Genomic DNA, 21,820 nt, shown 5'->3' with positions numbered 1-21,820 from the left:
TATGCCATATTTGATTACAATAATTAAACATAAGTATATTTTGTAATTACAGTGATTATTTTTATTTATCATTACCCTTCTTGCAGCAATGCCTTACTTCTTGTATTTCTCAATGCTATTCTTTACTATTCAATAACTTCTGAACATACTGTATGTCAATTACTGGATCATTTTCAGTTTTGTTTGAAGAATAAATGATGTTTTACTATACTGCTCTTGTAGTGATTTTTATTGACTTGTCATACAGGTGTCAGTGACAATAAATTGTATCTCACTGTCTGTGTAATACTTATTTTCCACAAATTGATTCACCTGAACTGTATAGAAGGATTATTATTGTTATTATCCTTTATTTATATGGCACCACAAGTGTTCCGCAGCGCCTTACATAGTATATAGAACTAATAAGTGAACAAGAAACAAGTAACTTACAGTACATTACAGTGCAGGACAAGGACACGATTTATATACATTGCTGCAATAGCTATTAAACACTCCCAATAAGCAGCAGGGAGTTAGGCAGTCACGTTTTAGGTGCCCTTATGGGGAGTAAAGAGTCGAAGAAAATGTAAAGGATAGCAATCTTGCTTGTCCAGTCATAACTCCATCTTATATATAGATATCACACATCATTGTATCCATAGGAGCGATCTATTCAATATACTGTAAGCAATAAATTATTATAAGGCTTCTGCAAATTATATATATCATTTTAATACATAAAATAGGTCTCACTACCCTTATTGTAAAATGTATATATATTTTTCTAATATAGCAATTGTTCAGAATTATAATATTTAATTAAGTTAGTAGTTTTAATGTTATAACTTGGAAATAGAAGCATTTAGCAGAAATAGTACCTTTTTTTTTTACAGACAAGCAAAACGGATTACCTGGCCATTCCCTTTGCAATTGCTAAATTGGACAGGGTGAATTGGATAAAAGGACTGGATAACATTTTGTTGGTATTGTGACATTTAGATATTAACCCGGTTTCCTAGGTCTATAGTCTCCAATATTTTCCAGTTAGTAATTCTTTAAGTTAAGATTTGTCTAAAATGTTATCATTAATTAATAGAGCCTGCAAATTATCAGAAAATCCATACTAAACATGACCTAATAGGCCTTCAATTTAGGAACACACTGTATTAATATAACTTCCTGGTTAAATATCTTTTAACTTCACATATATCCGGGAAATATTTAACTGGTTGTAACTTCAGATAAATATTTCTGCAATTATCAATTATAGGCAATAGTTCTTCAATATGCTAGGTTCCCTGTAAATCGCAAAAGTATGATTTAAGATAGTCATTGTCTTGTCCTTAGGATGATATTTGGCTGTTTAATGCCTTCTCTGCTGGGAGACATCAAACTCTTTTTATTTTCTGTTCACTAAATGGCTTGTGTGATTGAAGTCAGTCAACTTCTACTAAGTGTGAAGAAGATAGCCATCCACAAACAGGATTTAGCAAAGCAACATTTATTTGACAAAGGTAATGCTTACTTGAGGTGTCTGTTAACTCAGGACCCAGAGTAATACAGTACCTTTATATTTACTAGAGAAACATCTGGCTTTGAAGCTAGTGTAATGCAAGACAACCTGATGTCCCTTCCTGGCTATGCCCTGATCTTCACATTAAGCATACACATTTATGCAGACCTGCAAACACAGATTCCGTCAGGTGCTATTTACTGTAGTACTTAACATTCAACCTGGTATTCTAGTGAAGGATGGGTCCAAAGAAAAGTGTTTGCATCCCCCACTTCAGGATGCCCAGTCCAATGCAAAGTAGCAGTTATGTAGAGATATGTTTCAGTGTGGAAACTAGCTCTCTTTGATGGTAATTAATTTAAGACACATGGTGAATATTCAGTACCTAACAAATGTTATATAAGGAAAGCAGTAATTAGGATATTTAAATAACCACATGTTTAATCTGTTCAATTTGCCTCTGATGAAATCGCAGTCTCATGTCAAGAAACGCCTCAAACTGCAGGATGAATATTGCTTTTTTATTCATGTTTTAGATTATTTGACATATGATGTTTTATAGAATCTGACTGAGATTGCATAAAGGACTTTTTTTTTATTGAAACAAGCTTTAATGTACCATGTAATAAGAGACTGTATAATCCACACATAAAATTGGTCCACATTAAATCCATCTTTGCAGTGTGAACCCTGCTTAAGAATTGTTCCAAACATGTTTTAGTTCTAGGAGAAAGTAAGGTGTGTAATTTATTTTGTGATTCTACAATAAGAACCTAATTTACATGTGGAAGTACAGAAAGGATATTTGCAAACAATATTGTGTGAATATAAATTTTTGAAGGGGACTGTCCATAATTTATAGACCACACACAAAGGTGCAATGTACTTCAGTAAAAACATTTGTGAGATCATGATGTTTACTGTACTTATGTAGCCTTTATGGAGAGTCGAGTCAGGTTCATTCAAAAATTATTTGTGGAAAATATTTGTATATAGTTTAAATAACTTATTTATAACTTGTGATATCTGGAAAATTACCTTCTTACTACAAGCAGACTAACTAAGAGGAGCAGAGTGCTCTATACTGTATTTATTCAATATACATGAGAACTTGAGATACAATTTTGAAACTGTGATATTAAGTCTGATATAGTATTTGTGCAACATTTGTATTAAAAGCAGTTCAGAAGTTATATTACAACCACAGTAAATATTTTTTTTAGCTTTATTATATATGTTTTTTATGTTGAATAAATGCAGTTGCATTATCGGTATATACTGTATTTGTTTTTTAAGCTGACACTGATTTTACCTACTATACGTGATATGAAGGTTTATACTTGTGTTTCCATTTTTTTGTCTTTTCTGTTCCAATATTTGCAGGATCCAATACCTTATTTTAAAGAAGCTGCTTACTTTGATAGTTTTTAGCAGCAGTAAGGATTATTTATTTGGTTTGTGGTATTTTTACTTTTTGGATTTCAATTACTGTGATAATTACTGACCCAACAAAATATATTAATTCACCTGTGCATGATTGAGTTAATCCACAAAATATGACCTGATTAACATGTTGGTGGTATTTGAGGACTTAAGACCTACTGGGCTGAACAAATATCCATTTTTGGAGCATAATTTTCATTAATAATAAACACATATTTTTGCACTGTGTATTTCATAAAATGAGTACATGCAAGTGCAGTAACTCAGATTTACATCCTGGTACTACCTGCACTTACAATCATGGAGGTAGCACAGGGTGTTTAGCTGCTTCTTACCGATCAGAGTGTCTTTATCATGTTTACCAATCAGAGAAAAATCCCTATTTTTCTTTACAAAGAGGCATAGTAGTATATTTACTAAAGTGTGGATTTTAAGAAGTGCCCATAACAGTCAATCAGATTCTACTTAACATTTATCTAGCACCTACTAGAAGATAATAGCTACAACCTCATTGGTTGCTATGGGCAACAACTCTCACTTTAGTAAATATACCCCATAGAGTCTGTAATTATATACAGGGGCTTCTTACAGTATCAGAGTTGCATCACTTATATATTTTTATTATTTTGTCCATAAGTATCACAAGCTCAGAACTGAGAGGATGACATAACCCCCACTCACCCTCACTCCCACACCTCCACCCCTACCCACTCCTGCCCCAGTTCTTAATGAGCAATAAAAATGATAAAGGGGAATTGTGTTAAGAAACCTTCAGTATTTACGTTTTTTTTTTTTTTTTAAGAACGCCAGGATCCCCACATGTTTTAGACATGTTATTTCAAGTTTTTTTTTTTTGCAGGTACTCTTTACCTCCAGAGTTGGGCCCAGTGTTGAACAAGCTAGGACTGGTAGGTTATGGACTAGAGGACTCCACAACGCACTTTCTATGTTATAGAGTCCCAGCCCAGTGTATCGGTTCTTTGTGCTGGTATTGTTTTTATTTCAGGGGGATCCCACACTGTCCCTACTATTCTACTACTAGCAACCTAGGGTGTGATCACTAGAGCTGTCTATGCTTTGGGAGGAGGGGACACACCATTTATTTTACATTTATTTTTATGGTGATAGCACATCATAATACATACACATCATGCATTGTGCAAACATACACATTTACTCGAACATACAGGGCTGCACATATGCAGCTCTGCATATGGGTGTATGTACGCAAATTATGTGTATGTTTTTTTTATGCAAAAATAATGCAATTTTGCAGCCAACTCTGCATTAGCCCAATTATTCCCCAATTTTAGTCACACTGGGACAAGCTTAGAGCATCATTAAACTTGGGGCAGCACAGACAGTATAATGGTTAGCATTACTGCCTCACTGCACTGAGGTCGTGGGTTCAATTCCCACCACGGCCCTACCTGTGTGGAGTTTGTATATTCTCTCTGTGCTTGCGTGGGTTTCCTCTGGGTAATCCGGTTTCCTCCCACATTCCAAAAATGTAAACTGATAGGTTAATTGGCCCCCAAAACCCTAGTATGTGTGCATGTGTTACAGAATATAGATTGTAAGCTCCACTGGGGCAGGGACTGATGTGAATGGCCAAATATTATCTGTAAAGTGCTGCGGAATATGTGTGCACTATATAAGTAACTGGTAATAAATAAATAATAATTAAACCAAGCTTTTGTTATAGCCATGTTGCATACAGTGATTGTTAGTCACTAGACTCATACTGCTAAAAACAGTTATTTCTAGACAGTTATTTCTAGTTTCTAGCTTTTCACTTACAGGTTTTCTATATAGAGACACACTTACAGTTTGTTTGAAACATGGTTTCAATCAGCACAATGAAAGTAGTAACACCATATTTTTCCTATTCATATTTACCAATGTTTGGACCAGAGATGAGCCACTCCATTTCTGTGAAACTGAACACACCCGAACTTAGGGGTTCCGAGTCTAATCAAGTCCTGACTCGAGTCTTCTCGAAATTTGGAACTCGGATTTAAAAACCGGATCTTGGGTGTTTTAGATTGTATTTATGCCCTTCCTTAATTTTATGGATGTTAATAATAGTATAGGAACAAAAACAGGTCCAAATTACCTGATTTTAGCTGTTTTTATTAGTTTTAAAGAAATAAAAAACCAAAACCAAACTAAAACACAACATTGATTTAGAACCAAAAGCAAAACACGGGGCTCTGCGCACATCTCTAGTTTGAACCTAACTGCACTACATGCACTGTTTATGTATTTTGTTAGGCGCTGTGGAACTCTTGTTGTGCCATATCTCTAAAGGATAATAATAATAATACTACTACATGCAGTTTAGGCGTTTGGATATGTAGATTACGGGTTATGGATCTGATACCTGATATGTTACAGTTTAAAAACTACAACAAAAACTGTCCATTAGAAAATCTCTTTCTTTTATTTGTTGATGTCAAATTACCAGATATAACTATTATGTAATGTTCTAAAATGTTTGTTAATGACATTCACAGTAAGGGACAGATGGTTCCTTTTCCCTCTCCGAGTTCCCATTCCTCCTTCTGCCCAGCTCCTGGTGAGCCAGTTATGAGTTGTTGCAAATGCATCATAGCCCAGTGCATAGGACTGTACATGAGAGTCACCTCCAGCACTGATTGAAAACTCCTGGCAAACAAAAATTCTCAGACCTGAAACAGCAGCAGTAGCTTCTTCAACATCAGTCCTGGGGACCCTAGGTTCCTACTGTATGTCCCTTCTTCAATATCCTGCAATGTCCACTTGCGATGAAACCCCTGTGTAGAACAGAATACCCTCATATCCGCAGATCATCTCCTTCCCAAAACACTGCATTCATACTGATGTGCACAATAGCAGCACAGTTGTTTACAAATTCAACAATATAACTACTAGCACAGAGGCTTCAGGGGAATCTGCAGGGTGCCAATGCCCCAACCAAGTTATATGGAGTCAGCGTTAGACTGCAGAAATCCAGTAGAAGTTGTGCTGCTCTTATACATCAGAAAAGGTAGGGGAAGGGGAGAGCCATAAAAGGATGGGGATGAGAAAAAGAGAAAAAGGAGGGGTGGGGGTTGGGACAGAGAGTAAAAAACAGCAGTGCTGGACACAAAAGCCAGAGGCATGATAAATTAAAAAGCAGCTGATTAATGTAATACAACACATAAGAGCACTCCCGTTTGCTTTGAAGGCTTAGTAATTACAGACATCATATGCAACACCTGTCACCAGCTGCTTTGCAATGGCAGTGTCCAAAGATCATGTGGCACCAGCTATCAATACAATAGTGTTCTCAGGAGTAATTAGTATACCACTCATCTTTACAGTCAAAATTAAAGCTCCTGAGGCAGATTGAAAGCTGTAACTCCTTTCTAAGGCTGGGTACACACGTAAAGATTTTCTGTCCAACCATCCAACTAGTTGATTGGTTGGAATGAAAATCTGGTAAGATATGAAAGCAAATGACAATCTGCAATTTGCTCCCAAATGCCGGAAAATGGACAAAAACTGTTGTTTGAACAAATTGTTTGGATCAAACATTTAACAAACTTGTCTGACCGACCACTTTCATCTGTTTTCTGGCATTTAGGAGCAAATTGCTGATCATCAGTTACTCCCATACGTTACCAGATTTTCATTCCAACCAATCAACTATTTGGATGGTTGGACAGAAAATCTTTACTTGTGTATACAGCATAAGTGATATGAATGTACGTATACTCCCTCTATGGTTTATGTGTATTTTTATTATAAAGTGAAGGATGTAAGAGTTTACTTATAATGCATTTTCTATACATTAATTATTTTTTTTTAATTTAGATAAATATCTCTAAACTGTATTCCATTCCAAATCTTCATTTAAGATCCTTAGCTATTTTAACAGTTTAAATTCAAACATTTTCAATATTCTTTGTTAAAATTCCAATATTGGATCCAAAGCACAAAATGTCTGGACTTTGAAGTGGTGTGCCTAGACGATCAGCCCAAAACAATCCAAGATCCAAGTTTGCATTCTTCTCTGAGGAAACATCTCTGAAGAATAATACCCCTTTTCCACCTAAGTTCCGGGTCTGACCCAGAGTTGGAACAAAGTTCCTATCTGGATCAGACCCGGAATTTTGCCGGCGCTGACTCGGGATACTCCCAAGTCAGCGCCGCTCACACTACAGTCGGGTCTGCATAGACCAGGCTTTTGTGGAGTGAAAGTGCCATTGAAGCCAGACCAATCGGCTGGCTAGCAGCGCACTCCAGGTCATCGTGACCCGGAGTGTGCTGCTCTCACAGCAGGGTTTCACGGGCTACGCCCGTGTTAAACCCTGCTATTTACCTGGGTTGGATTGCCGGGTCACTCGACCCGGCGATCCAACCCTCTCCCCTTTTACACCAGGGAGCTGCCCGGGTTAACCCTTCAAAAACCTGGATTTTAGCTCCGGTGTAAAGGGGGTATTAGGCTCTTATTCTGAGTGAGTACAATGCCATTTGACCTAGCATATCTTGGGTGATTTCACTCTCTGCAAGCTTCAGAAAGGAAATGTGCACAAATGCGCAACTGCAGACCTACACACATCTGGGACTTACAACGTCTTGCATCCAGAGATGTGGCCCAGGGGTGGGAGAGGATGTTCTCAAGTAGGCTGAGTACTGTAAGGATATATTTATGCAAATGTGGCTGATGCACTCCAGCAGTTTTGTATAGTTATGCTCAACAAGATGCATAGAAAGTGCACCAGCAACAGATCAGGTACAAATAAACTGAGATGTCCAGACCACTCAGGGTCCTTGGCACAAAGTGCACCAGCAACAGATCAGTTACAAATAAACTGAGATGTCCAGATCTTTCAGGGTCCTTGGGTAAAATAATTGATTATAATATATCTCAATCTTCTATTGATAAACAGTTTATACTGCACAATTTCCTGATAAGTACCTATATATGCTGCCACCAGGTGGTATTGGGTTCTATACCCACCATGGCTCTAACTGTGTGGAGTTTGTATATTCTCTCCTTGCTTGTGTGGCTTTCCTCTGGGTGTTCACATTTCCTTCCACAATCTAAACATTTACTGGCATGTTAATTTGCTCTTGACAAAAATTAACTCTATTGTGTATGTTTGTGTCCACTGGGACATGGACTGATGTGAATTGTCAAATAATCTCTATTAAATGCTGCACAATATGTATGCGCAATAACTGTTAATAAATAATTAAATTGTCGGACCGTGGAGTGTGTCTACAGATTATTGGGATACCAATAGAGGGGTGCTATTCTGCTTTCACCTACATTATTATTTTATTGTTCAATAATGGATGGACAAACGTGCATGACAAAGATAGACCAGAACGCACACCACTTTTTGGATGGGAGGTTGTTGATCATCCACCCTAAAGTCCGGACTTTGCTCCAAGCAATTTTCAACTTTTGACTAAGTTCAAAGATTTCTTGGATGGAAAACATTTTGGAAGTGATGATGAGTTGAAGCTTGCAATTAACAACTGGTTCAGTGGACAAGAGGCAGCTGAGTAGAACAAGGGGATTCTAAAGCTTGTGGACAGATAAGATAAATGAAGGAGGTGATTACTGTATGTAGAGAAATAGACAAAGGTATTCTATATTTAAGAATAAAAAAAAGAAAAAATAATAATAATGTTTTTTTTTATTATTATTTTTACTATTATTATTATTATTATTATTATTATTATTATTATTTACAGGCAAATGGTCTTTACTTTCTGGTTTATTCTTGTACAGTACATCACAATCCAAAATAAAATCTTTTAAGCATTTTACAGAATAGTTCAAAATGTTCAGGCTGACAAGTAAGGTACGTATATATATAACAGTTATAGAAAACATTATTCATTATTTTAATCATGATTGGGGACGGCGTTATTAAATGGAAATGGGTAGGGAAAAGAAAAATAAGGAGAACAGGGACACAACTTGAACATAGTAGCATAGAGTTATAAAGGAGATGGAAATGCCTGGGAGTAGGCCATGACCAAGCAAAAATTGTGCAGTGGAAGAAGTAGGAAAGTTGGATGGGTGGTGGGTCGTCCAGTAAAGTAACAGATGTATTTCATACCAAAGCATCAAAGCATGATATGGAAACAGGTTATACTGTAATTTAACTTTTAATTATGGAAGCTCTCCCTGATGGTAAAAAACTTTTAACTCGTAATTCTTTATGCTTCAGGTCATTTAATTTTTATATATGAATATAAAGAACCAACTCTTATTACCAACTCACAAGCTGGCAGGTTATATAATGATCATAGTACACCCTTTGTGTCAATAGAATATGATAAGTGATGTTCAGAACTTCTCCCATGAAGATAAAGGGAAACCGTATCCAATCACCAGTAGTTATATATATGAAATACTTAGTGGTCCTTGCTTTAGCACTAATACATTTCTCAAAAACAGTGAATAACAGGATTCTACACATACATTTTTATAAAACAAAATCTGAACTTATTTTTCTGTCTTGAATTACACGTTTACAATATGTAGGAATAATATTGTAGCCAATAAGACATTTTGATAATGAGAAAACCTACAGCATGAAATCAGGGGACCCTTGTTTATATTTTGCCCAGGATGGGGGATAGTAAGGCACTAGATACTCCAATCTATGGAAAATTTAAGGTTTTGGGTAACTTTGGGAATCATTGTCTGATGTTCAAACGAGGTCACAAAATAACTATTAAGAGGACACATTTTTTAAAAATTGACTCCCCACTTTTAAATGAGAGTGCCCCTGAGAAAACTGGTGCCAGTATGGTGGAGACTTGCCTGTCCTCGCCTGTCTCTTTAAAACTTTGTTTTCTCTTATATAGAGTAGGGTGCTTTTATCTGGGGATAACAGTATTTAGTAGCCTACAGTACTATCATAATATTCTGCTATTTTTATAGGGGATCAGGGCCTTATTAGGATGTTCTTTTAATTAAGTACTAAAACTGAATAGACGATCTCCAGTATCAATGGAAAAAATTCTCCCCTGTGTGAATCTTTTCTGTGAACACATTATAATGAATGGGTATATAAGGTTATGCTACATTTTAGTATGTAAATCTAACACTGCCAAAGTGGAATCTGCAACAGAATCTTTTTTTGATAAATTATTTTCCAATCGTCACTTCTGAGGGATAAATAACAGATCCTGTAGTTCAAAACACATTTTAACTTAACATTTCTTCTAGAATATTATGGACACTGATTTGTTTCTATTTTAAATAAATTCTAAGTATAAATAAAACATTTGATTATACTATATATACACAAAATCAGATTTTCTTTAAGGTAAATTTTTACATTCAATTACTTTATTACTAATGTGTAAAGAAACTAATTACAAAAAAAAATGTAAATTCATGGTTTGCCTGCTTGTAGTTAATGGAAAAATGCATTCTGCTCTATGTACTAAGGGCCTGATTCAGGTTGGTTCGCAAGGCTATGTTCGCACACATGCCGCTTGCTGCGAAAATATGCTAATGAATGCAATCGCATGACAACCGCATCTCTATACCAAGACACCCATCGCCATGACATGAATCCACAAGTCAGCGAAAACATCGGTACCATCGAGTAACATCAGAACCATCCACACAGTTGTGGTTGACCTGACCCTACTGCAGAAACTGCTAAACTGCTAAACTTCCTGTCACCATCTAGACTTCTGCCAGCATATACTTTATCAGGGGCTTAATTATGCACGCCCCTGTAACGGTGTTTAAATGCCCAGGTATGCCTGCGTTTCTCTGACTACCCCCAGTCACCACCCTCAAATGGTCACTTCCTGTCAATCACTATTTGAAGACTTTGAGTGCTCACTGCGATTGCTTCCCAATCGCTGTGGCCGGTTCGCACATGTGCACTGTGTCTTATATGCATGCGTAGAATGCAAACATCGGGTGGCTGCGAGTGAACGCAGCCTTGCAAACCAACCTGAATCAGACTCTAAGCCTTGGAGAGAGATAAATGGGATGGAGATAATGTTCCAGTCAATCAGCTCCTAACTGTCACTCTACAGGCTGTGTTTGAAAAATGACAGGTAGGAGCTGAATGGTTGGTACTTTATCTCCGTCCACTTTATCTCTATCCAAGGCTTAGTACATAGACCCCATTATTATTTATGTATGTGCAACAAGTTTGTGCAATTTACTCCATAAAAAAACAGTATAATAACATTTTAGGCCCTGATTCATTGATGACTTGCGTACAAGTCCAATGTTTAATGACCATCGTAATCGCAGAATCTGTGCTGCGCAAGTGCCGATCGTTGACTGCAACCGTGGTCGCAGTATTCCCTGAGCCACAACGCCGGCAAACATCCTTGTCTGCCCTGTTTATAAAGCTTGCCATGGCCAGTGGCTGCATCCTCCAATACAGCTTCACTGGCCCCGGCAGAGTGAATTCACTGGCTATCCCCAGATGCAGCAGCAGATCACAGAAGCCGGCAGGAGACGTCTGTTTACACAGGACACCTCCTGCAACATTATAGCATATTTTAGCATTGCTCATGCGTTTAAAGACACAGGAGCGATGCTATTAGTGTACAACTTTGAATCACCCTTTTAGAGACCTAGGGGTCTATGTACTAAGCCTTTGAGAAAGATAAAGTGCCAACCAATCAGCTCTCAATTGTCATTTTTCAAACACAGCCTGTAAAGTGACAGAATCTGATTGGTTGGTAATTTATCTCTATCCACTTTATCTCTCTCCAGGGATTAGTGAGACTAAATATGTGCAAGAATGTAAAGGTGTGTACACACGCTATGATATATATAAATGCTATGAATAATAACGATATCGTTCAATGATATATTGTTCATTTTTATGCGGTGAACAACCAACAATGTGCGTTCCCGCATGAACGATAACGATATCTATGATCGTCCGTACATGCAGGCCAATCTGGATGATATCGTCAACTTTGCCTATTCAGAGATGTGGCAGGATGACTTCACTGAAAGATATCTTTCAAGTCGTTGTTGGTACAGATCATTCTGTGTGTACCTAGCATAAAGGGGCCTATCCATTACTTGACTTTGTGAACAATCTGACCAAAACCGGGAGGTTTTGGTCGCATTGTTCACAAAGTCGGGTAATGGATAGCCGGCAAGGACCAGCGATGCACGTGCACGCTGGGTCCTTGCCATCCCCGACTATCTACTGAACATGCCCGTCAACCTGACGACGCTTGTCAGGTTCGGCATGTTCAGAGCTAGGAGGTTTGGCTCCTTCACTGAATGACATTCAGTGAACGCCATTCAGTGTGGGCACCGCACCTCAGCAACCTTAAGGTCTGAATGCTAGGCGTTCGACTTTCAGGTCACCTAAAGTCAATATTTTCCAAATAGAGGGCTAATTTGTAACTAAATTCTGAGGAAATGCATAAAAATGTTAGACAACTAAGCTACCTTTTAGACTAGGTGTGGGCAGTTAGCAGCCCCTAGGCATGCCCTGCCACAACCCAGCATGTCCTGCCATAGTTTTGCTATTTGGCCTTGCTAAAACTGTTGCAAGGCATGCTGGGATATGTAGACCACATCAGCTGGAGGGTCGTTTATTGTCCACCCCTGTTTTAGACCAATTTTAATGATGTGTCTATAAAATATTTTCCACATGCTTTTTATAGACTTATTTTGTTAATGTGTATTAATGTATGATAAATGTACTGCTTTCTAATAGTTTAAAACACAGTAGGGGGAACAAGATTATAAAAAAAGAAAAATGGATCTTTAGATGTTTGTCAGCAGATAAAATGTGGATTAACAGCACATACTGTAGGTGTGAATAAACCCTACATTTCTATAACAAATGTATCTATACTTTTTTGAAGCTTTTTACAGTACATTGATTTGCATTGACATTAGATTGTACGAGGGTAGTTCAATAAGTAAGGTAACAGGACTTCTCAAGTATGTAATGTTCTCTATTTCAGTCTAATTTCCCACCAGGCCACAGCAGGGAGACCACTGCTTCTCCTCACGCCCATTAGACTGCACTTCATATCAGTCATACTGTCCCAACATCAGTTGTAAGATGGCGAGGCTGGCGGAGACATGGTCAAACATTGAGGTTCATAGTGTTATTAGATTTTTGCATCTAAAGAGCACATCAGCAGCTGAAATTCATCTTCAACTTGTTGAGGTGTACGGTGATAACGTCATGTCACAGAAACAGGTTTGGGTTTGGAGCACTGCCTTTGATAACGGCCACACTCATCAGAGTTGTTGCAGAGCTACCATTGGGAGGTACTGGCCCATCCTCCCTACAGCCCTGACCTGGCATCGAGTGATTTCCATCTCTTTGGACCATTAAAGAAGCACCTGGGGGAAGGCGATTTGATTCAACTGATGGTGAAGTTCAGCAAGTCATGTCCTGGCTTCAGGCACTTGACACTGACTTCTTCTATGCCAGAATAGATGCCTTGGTGTACCGTTGCAGCAAATGCTTAGACAAGTATGAGGACATAAAATAATCTGCACCAAGGCATACTATTGATTATATATTAATGTACGAGTTGAATAAATTTATGCAATGAGAGGTCTTGATATTTATTGAACCACCCTTGTTTATAACTATATAAAAATAACCCGTTTTATGACTTAACTTCAAATACCTTCTAAAATACTATAGACAATATCTCAATATCTATAAATTTATTACAAAATCCTTTTTTCTATTTAAAAATAAAATAAATATTTTTAGAATTTAAAACGTAATTGAAACAGAATTTGAAAAACTTACATTATGCTGTAGTACACTTAACTGATCAATTCTAATTAACTATGAAATACTTTTAATTTTCTAAAAAATACATTTACCCAGTATGGGCCAAATTCAATTGGGCTCGAAAAAAGTTTCACAAAACGTGAAAAAAGTTAAGATGCATATCCCGGGAAAAATAATGTCTATGCTTGAAAATTTTACACTAAATTCAATTCAAAATGAACACCCAGGAAATTCACTCCAAAACTGCCCTCTCCTGCATTAGATTTTCAAGTATGGGTATTACCTTTGCGTGCTCCCGCCAATTTAACATGGTACTTAAGGGGTTTTCTTCATGTAACCATGCCACCCCATATTGACATTATCCTAATTCCTGTACCTACCGGACTGTTCCCCCTGCACCCACCTAACTAGATTTGTACCTCAGCATCTGCCCTTAATCTCCACAGTCACCTCTGCACCCATCCATGTACGGTATTTACCCATGCTGCTTTATTTTTAAGGTTGTTAGTGTGTGTTTGCCGTCATATTACAAGGTACATTTTTATGGAGTATTATTTTTAGTTAGAAGACTGATGTTTTTTTAATCCTGGTTTATAAGTGACGTGTCAGTGCCCCATGGAGTTGTCTGTTTATAAATATTGCAATAACATTTTTTGTTTTATTAGTAAAAAAACATAAACTCAAACTCAACAGTCAACCTTGCATCCACCAGGTATCCACCCAAGCATACCTGCACCATGAAGTCACCCAAGCAATATTGCATCCTCCAGGTAGTGACCCAAGCACACCTGCATCCTCCAGATGGTCACCCAACAGGTATCCAGCCAAGCACATCTATATCCACCAGGTAGTCACCCAAGCAAACATGCATCCCCCAGGTAGTGACCCAAGGACACCTGCACCAACCACGTATCCAGCTAAGCACAACACATGCATCCTCCTGGTAGTCACCCATGCACCAGTGCATCAATCAGGTAGTCACGCAAGTACACTTGCATCCACCAGATAGTCACCTTTGCACCCTTGCACCAATAAGGTATCCACCCAAGCATACCTGCATCCTCCAGGTAGTCACCCATGCACCCATGCATCCTCCAGATATCCACCCAAGCACACCAGCATCCTGTTAAAAAGCCATGCATCCTTGCATCCACCAAGTAGCCACCTAAACACACCTGCATCTACCAGGTAGTCACCCAAGATCTCTTGCATCCACCAGATAGTTACCCAAGAACCTTTGCATCCACTAGATAGTCAACCAAGCACACTTGCATCCTCCTAGTTGTCACCTATGCACCCTTGCATTTTCCAGGTAGTCACCCAAGCAGACCTGAATCAACCAGGTAGTCACCCAAGCACACCTGCATCCTCCACGTAGTGACCCAAGCACACTGGTATCCTTCATGTAGTGACCCAAGCACACCTGCATCCTCCAGGTAGTCACCCAAGTGCACCTGCACCTACCAGGTATCCAGCCAAGCACACCCACATCCACCAGGTAGTCACCCAAGCAAACCTGCATCCTCCAGGTAGTGACCCAAGTGCATCTGCACCCACAAGTATAGATCCAAGCACACCTGCATCCTCCTGGTAGTCACCTAGGCACCATTGCATCAACCAGGTAGTCATACAAGCACACCTGCATCCACCAGGTAGTCAACCAAGCACATCTGCATCCAAAAGGTAGTCACCCAAGCATGCCTGCATCCTCCAGGTAGTCAACCATGCACACTTGCATCCACCATATAGTCTTACAAGAACACCTGCATCTACCAGGTAGTCACCCAAGAACCCTTGCATCCACTAGGTAGTCATTCAAAAAGACCTGCATCCACAAGTTACAGTAGCACACCTGCATCCTCCAGGTAGTCACCCATGCACCCTTGCATGAGAATTGTCAGGAGCCACTCCAGCTCCTGACAGTTCCCACGTGGGCTGTTCAGTGAGTCAGGAGCCGGAGCCAATCAGCATCCGCTAACTATAGAGCAGCTGCTGATTGGCTGGTGGCTCCTGACAGTTCTCACTGAACAGTCGGGAGCTAGTTAGCGGTGTATGTGGTCACACATACACTGCTAATGGTAACTGTATGGATAGGGTACTCAGTTTGTTTTTTTGCAAAGACCCCCCTGGATGCTACAGAGACCAGTGCAAGGATGGAGGTGAGTATAGGATCTTTTTTGCAGGTCATTCCACATGGATTTCTTAATGGGAACATCTGGCAGTAGATAAGTATGTGAGGTATGTGTATATTAAACTTTTACTGTATACGGTGTGTGTACTGTCTTTCTTTAACTATTTATTTTACATGGGAGGTACAGGTGCTGGCCATCTGCTGGCACTTGTAGTTCCACAAGTGCAAAAGGGCAGTCATGCTGGCACCTGTAGTTCCACTGTAAAATACAATAGAATACTTTGATTTTCCACTTTATTACCCATGTACCCACAGCCCAGGGGTGCGGGGAAGAGCCCCAGGCTTCAGACCAAGCCTGGGGTTTCAGTAGATGGGGACCCCTTTTTTGGGGGTCCCCATCTACCCTGAGATCCCCAGCTTGGCATGAGTGACTTGGGGTGAGAATGCTTTGGCCCTGGAGACCCGATAATAGGGTCTCCGGGCTGTGGCATTACACCCCGATTGTTTTGGGTCCAGTGTTGGTTTTAATTATAGAGGCACCCCTATGCATTTTTCCCCCTATAATTAAAACCAGGACTGGCGCTGCAGCCTGGTCCGGGTACCTAAATTATGGTGGAACCCTACTCATTGTCCCCCGTAATTTTAGGAACCAGGACTGGCTGGCAAGTCCGGGGCTGGTTAGCCTTTTGGGGGGGGGGTGGGGCCCTATGTCATTTTTTTTTTTATAAAAACACTTTATATTAGGTATACAGGCAGAAACATACACAAATCACACTGATCTGTGTATGTTTCTGCCAAACTCGCAGCTCAGGAGGTGGTCTATTTGAAACTTCAATTTCACCGAGCGTTTGCTACAATCTCACACGAGATTGGAAACTCGATTCTTAGGTAATTTGCGAGTTGCATCTTTTTCATGTAAAGTACTTCCTAATTTGGCTGATGGTGAGTTTTTTCGAGTTTGCAATCTCACATGAGTTCTAACAGTGAAAAGATAGAACTCACTTCCAAACTCACTCTAGTTTGTCTTTAGTAAATTTGCGAGATGAAAAACATGCCTAAACTCATGTGAGATTGCAAACTCACCCAAACTCACTCAAACTCGATTCTTAGTAAATTTACCCCATAATCCTTTTTTTGGTGTCATTTTTATCAAATTTTTTTAAATTTTTAACAGAGAAAACACCAAATAGCAATGGGCAGTGGCAGGAACCTCACGAAGTTTGAACACCCAAGTACAGAGGAGGAAGACACCACAGATGTATATGAACCTGGCTCAAGACAACCAAAAAAATTGAAGCAACAGGATCACATGCAACCCACTTCTCAGTAATTGAGAATTGTAATTGTACACATATATTACAATGTGAATATTAGATGCAGATCACAAACTACCTTGTCAAGGGAAAAAAGTGTGATCTGGAAATTGTATCAAAAGTCAGTGCCTGTGGGGGTAAGCTACGAGATGTGAAGGTCTGCAAAAATAAAAGTACAGAGACTGCAGGCACTGTATGAAAAAGAAGGGCAAAGGTGGCTGCATATGAACATGGTGCAGGTGGTGACCCTGCTCTGAATGTAAGATGGTTGAACTGGGAAGAAAAGATGTGGGACCTCATGAACCTGATCATGGTGGTCGGAGTACTGGGAATGCTGGACTCTCATGATCCTTGCACTGCAACCTGATTGTCAACCTGGTAAGTATTAACATGTTTCAAAATTTGGACTAGTCTGACAAAATATAATCAAAGATTTGAAATTTAATATTAGATCCAGAAGACCAATCTGCATTGACACAATCAGGATTTACTTATATGCAGCCTGTTTAGCACCATTTATTTTTTTTAACTACAGATTTCAAGCAGAGGAGATCTTACACTTAGTACAACTTTAACAACTAGTGTATTATGTACAGCAGGACATATACAGTACGTGTTTTGTTTGTCATTAGGTATTTGTTACATATTATATATGTGATCAATTATTGCATGCTTTAGGAATGAACTTGGTGTATCAGAGAACATCAATACTCAAATCATTTGTGGTGAATTCAAAGACGTGTTATTTAATGAAGCAAAAGTGATAAAAGAAAAAATGGGATAAAAATCTTTTGGCCGTGCAACTGTACTGCCAATGCAAATATTTTATAGCAAAAAAATCTCAGGTACAACAATACAATTTTACTTAAACTATTAACAATTTTTTAATTAATATTTTTTCTAAATATTAAAGACAGCATAAGCCAACCAAGGGTAGAAGATTGGGGCATAGGTAACTTTTATATTGTTGTTTCTAAATTATTTTATAATCTTTGTTTGGTTATTATGTTTTTCCTTTGTAGCTACCTCAGGACATTTACTTAGAAAAAGGGACTTGGGCCATAGGATCAAATACATATGCATGTACTGTATGTATTTAAGTGGGAAATGATGATGCTCCCAAAAGGCTACAGACTAATATGGGCCAAAAAGGAATATCTGATCTCACTTTTCCTTTGTTTAAATATTTGGATTGTAACTGATTGTGTACTTGCAATTCATAACAAATTATTACATTTTTTTTTTAATTTCTTTATTTCAAAGGAAATTTTTGGTGCAATAACACAAAATTACAACACTTTCAGAAGGATACCCAAGAAACCTAATAATTCAAGTTGGTAAGTGTGATTACACTAAAGATTTCTAAACATTTACTATCAAATACAGTGTTTACTTGAGTTGGTCATTTTAGATTACAAATTCCCTATTTGGGGACCAAATTGAATGTCTAATGTGGACATTATAGGGAAGTCTCAAATGAGTTAAATTCCTGATGGACTGATGAGACCGGCTCCATTGATACCAGCCTGGTAAATAACAACCCTTATACTGTCCTTTCAGATAGTGAAGCCCAGGTGTCCATTATATTCAAGGGATTGTATAGGATCTGCCAGACATTGCAATAACCCATTTTTCAATAATAAAAATCAAGTTATTATCATATGATTAATAATAGATTTTTTTTTATTAAAAAGGGGTATTTATTTAAAAATAAATACACCTTTATTTTACAGAGAAATATCATCTATTAGGTGCCTATGTTCCATCCCCCCATCTAGCCTTATACGGAGCCTCTTTTACCTTATCTGTCCCAGCCGGTAGAGCTGCTCCTGGGTTCCCTCCTCAGCATCACGGACATGTGTCACATGATGCTGATGAGGGGACTCATTAGCCACCCTGAGTCTGTGCTGCTGCATGCAATAGAACAGCCATGGCATCCGGGAACAGGTGCTGCTTGACACCTGTTCTCGGCAGGGTCACATTGACCCTGTGTGGGGGTCCCTCTATGTGTGGGGGCCCCGGGATGACTGCCACTGTCATTCCCCTTTAATCCGGCCCTGCCCATAACAACCAATCAGCTTCTAACTGTCATTTTATATGCTTTGCTGTATAAAAGATAACTAGGAGCTGATTGGTTGCTATGGGCAACTGTTCTGCTTTATCTCTCTCAAAGGTTTGATACATACCCATTTTAGAGTGCGTTTGTGGGATTTGTAATGTTGACAATCCATTTTAAAGGTATCCCTATCCCTAAACCTAATCATAACTCTGACACCTACCCCCAATCCTCATGCTCACCCTAGCCCAATCCCCAACCCTAATGCTAATTTTTACTATGTTGACATGTCATATGTTGACATTTTGTCCATGTCGATCTTTTACAGATGTTCACATATTAGTTGTTGGCATTTAACCATGTTGACATCATACCTATTGACATTCTGGTGTGAATATTGCCATAGTGATTGTCGATATTCTAAATACCTACTGTTATAAAGGGTCTTGTCCTGCGCACTGAGCTCTAAAGTTGTGGCAAGCTGCTAACAAGCAATAGGTTACCCTCAACCTATTAATAGTAATGCAACAAATGAACAAGGTGCTGCACTCAGCCTAATATGTAATATGCTTGTCTAGTAATTATATGTGGTTGCTTGACAATATTAATAAACCAGGTGTTTAACCAATATCTCGGGTAGGTAATTCTGTATCTCTAAAGATATGGGTAAGGAAATGAGTTAATTCACTATTGGTATAAAGGTATTGTCTTTTACTTCAAGTTAGATTAGAACACAGTAATACAATTCAAGATATCAGTAGCCGATTCGTAGTGAGTCTATTATTAAATGAGTTAATTCACTATTGGTATAAAGGTATTCTCTTTTACTTCAAGTTAGATTAGAACACAGTAATACAATTCAAGATATCAGTAGCCAATTCATAGTGAGTCTATTATCATGCTTCACATGGTATGAATACTCCAAGTCAATGTAATCAATTATAATCCAAGATGCTGTTCTCTAATAACTTGATAGTATATGATCATTGTCACTGTATAATGTTTATGACAGACTGCAGTGTCCCGCTAGTCTGTCTCTGAAATAAAAGTCTGTGCACATACCCGTTGCAGCTGTATTTCTCCTTATTATGAGGGTCTCACGGTGGATATCTAGTTGATGGTACTTGGTGCTCCGTGCTAGGTCTGATCCCACAGGTTGGATCCCAGTAGTACACCTGGTGACAGGTTTCCCCCAGGATCTTGACTCTGCAAGTGACCGACTTTAGTCTGCGGAGGGATAATCATGGCTAAATCTCCAAAGAACTTGTCATCGGGCACCCAGTCCCATACAGAGACTTACCTTTCTACCTTCTCTTATGCCAGGATCTCCGTTGACTTCACTGTCTCTCCCCATGTCTTCTTTCTTCATATGCTGCTGTTTAGTTGCTCCCCCACACTACCTTGTCACGTGACGGATGTTACAGGCTGGTTAGTAGTACAGCATGCAGGGATCGTTCTGTATCAGCAATAGTGATATAATTCTGTGATTAATGCCCCAATGCATTTCAGCTGTCTCTGGTCTTCTTCTGGGATGGATCATTTCCCTGGTCTGTACTTAAGGTACGGTATATACACACACACGCTCTTCCCCATAATTTCCCCACCATATTCCTTACTAATGTATTACTTCCCTAATTACTCGTGAGGTGGTGTTTCTCTTTGGTTAGTTTGGTTAGAGTCCTCCATATTTTTTTATTATGTAGGATGCAAGTCTCTATTGCTAGCCCATTGCAGAGTGCTGGGAGAATTTGTGTCTCATTTTTGTTGTCTAGATTGACCCCTTCCTTAAGCACTCTTATAATGGGCCAACACATTGAGTATGAGCAACATCCGTTCACTGGTCCCCAAATTATCCACCACATAAAGTGCAGTTAAGTTTCCTGATTAAAGTCTTCTTTATAGCCTCATAATCCCATCAGACTCATGGAGAAAGACAGCAAAGACCTTCAGTGCTTTTTCCTTTTAATTCAGATGTCAAACACCTAACCCATTCTGCAACTGATATCGTCTGCAGTTTTTGTTTTTTAAATCCCTGAGAAAAAATATCCTGGTCTCCATCCTCCAGCACTGACCTATACTGTACCAAGCTTCCACACTAACTGCACTTGTAGCATTATAGATGATTGAAAACGTGTATACCTTTTCATGAACTTTTCTGGATCCATATATATATATATATATACTTATCTGTGCATTAGTTTGTAATTAGAGCTTATAAGGCACGTAACTGAACACTGAAAGAGTCCAGTACTAAATACTATGATGGGCTGTTCATGGACTTGAAATACTTGGGTTCATCTACCAGGGGTTCCAACAGGGCCTGTGCATAGGTGTCAAAATAGATGCAGAAATGTTTCTTCATTCTTATTGGCCATGACCTATGACTGCAAAAGTATATGTTTGTTTGAGAGGTAGGTTCCCCTTGATCATTAACCATATAAAGCTCTTATGATTGTTGGTAAGGCTGCTTAGCTGCATTTATACATGCAGTCCTGCATATCATGAAAAGTTTGAGTCTCATTTTCTAGAAAATATATGAAAATTACAAAGGTTCTGGAGACACTCATATGTAGAATTAAAGTGGATTATATACAGTATTTCTTAACATTTTAGATAAACTGCTTT

Source organism: Taudactylus pleione, unplaced genomic scaffold, assembly GCF_031769625.1.
Source record: "Taudactylus pleione unplaced genomic scaffold, aTauple2 ptg000587l, whole genome shotgun sequence".
In the NCBI taxonomy this organism is placed as follows: Eukaryota; Metazoa; Chordata; class Amphibia; order Anura; family Myobatrachidae; genus Taudactylus; species Taudactylus pleione.
This window is presented reverse-complemented; position numbering follows the sequence as displayed.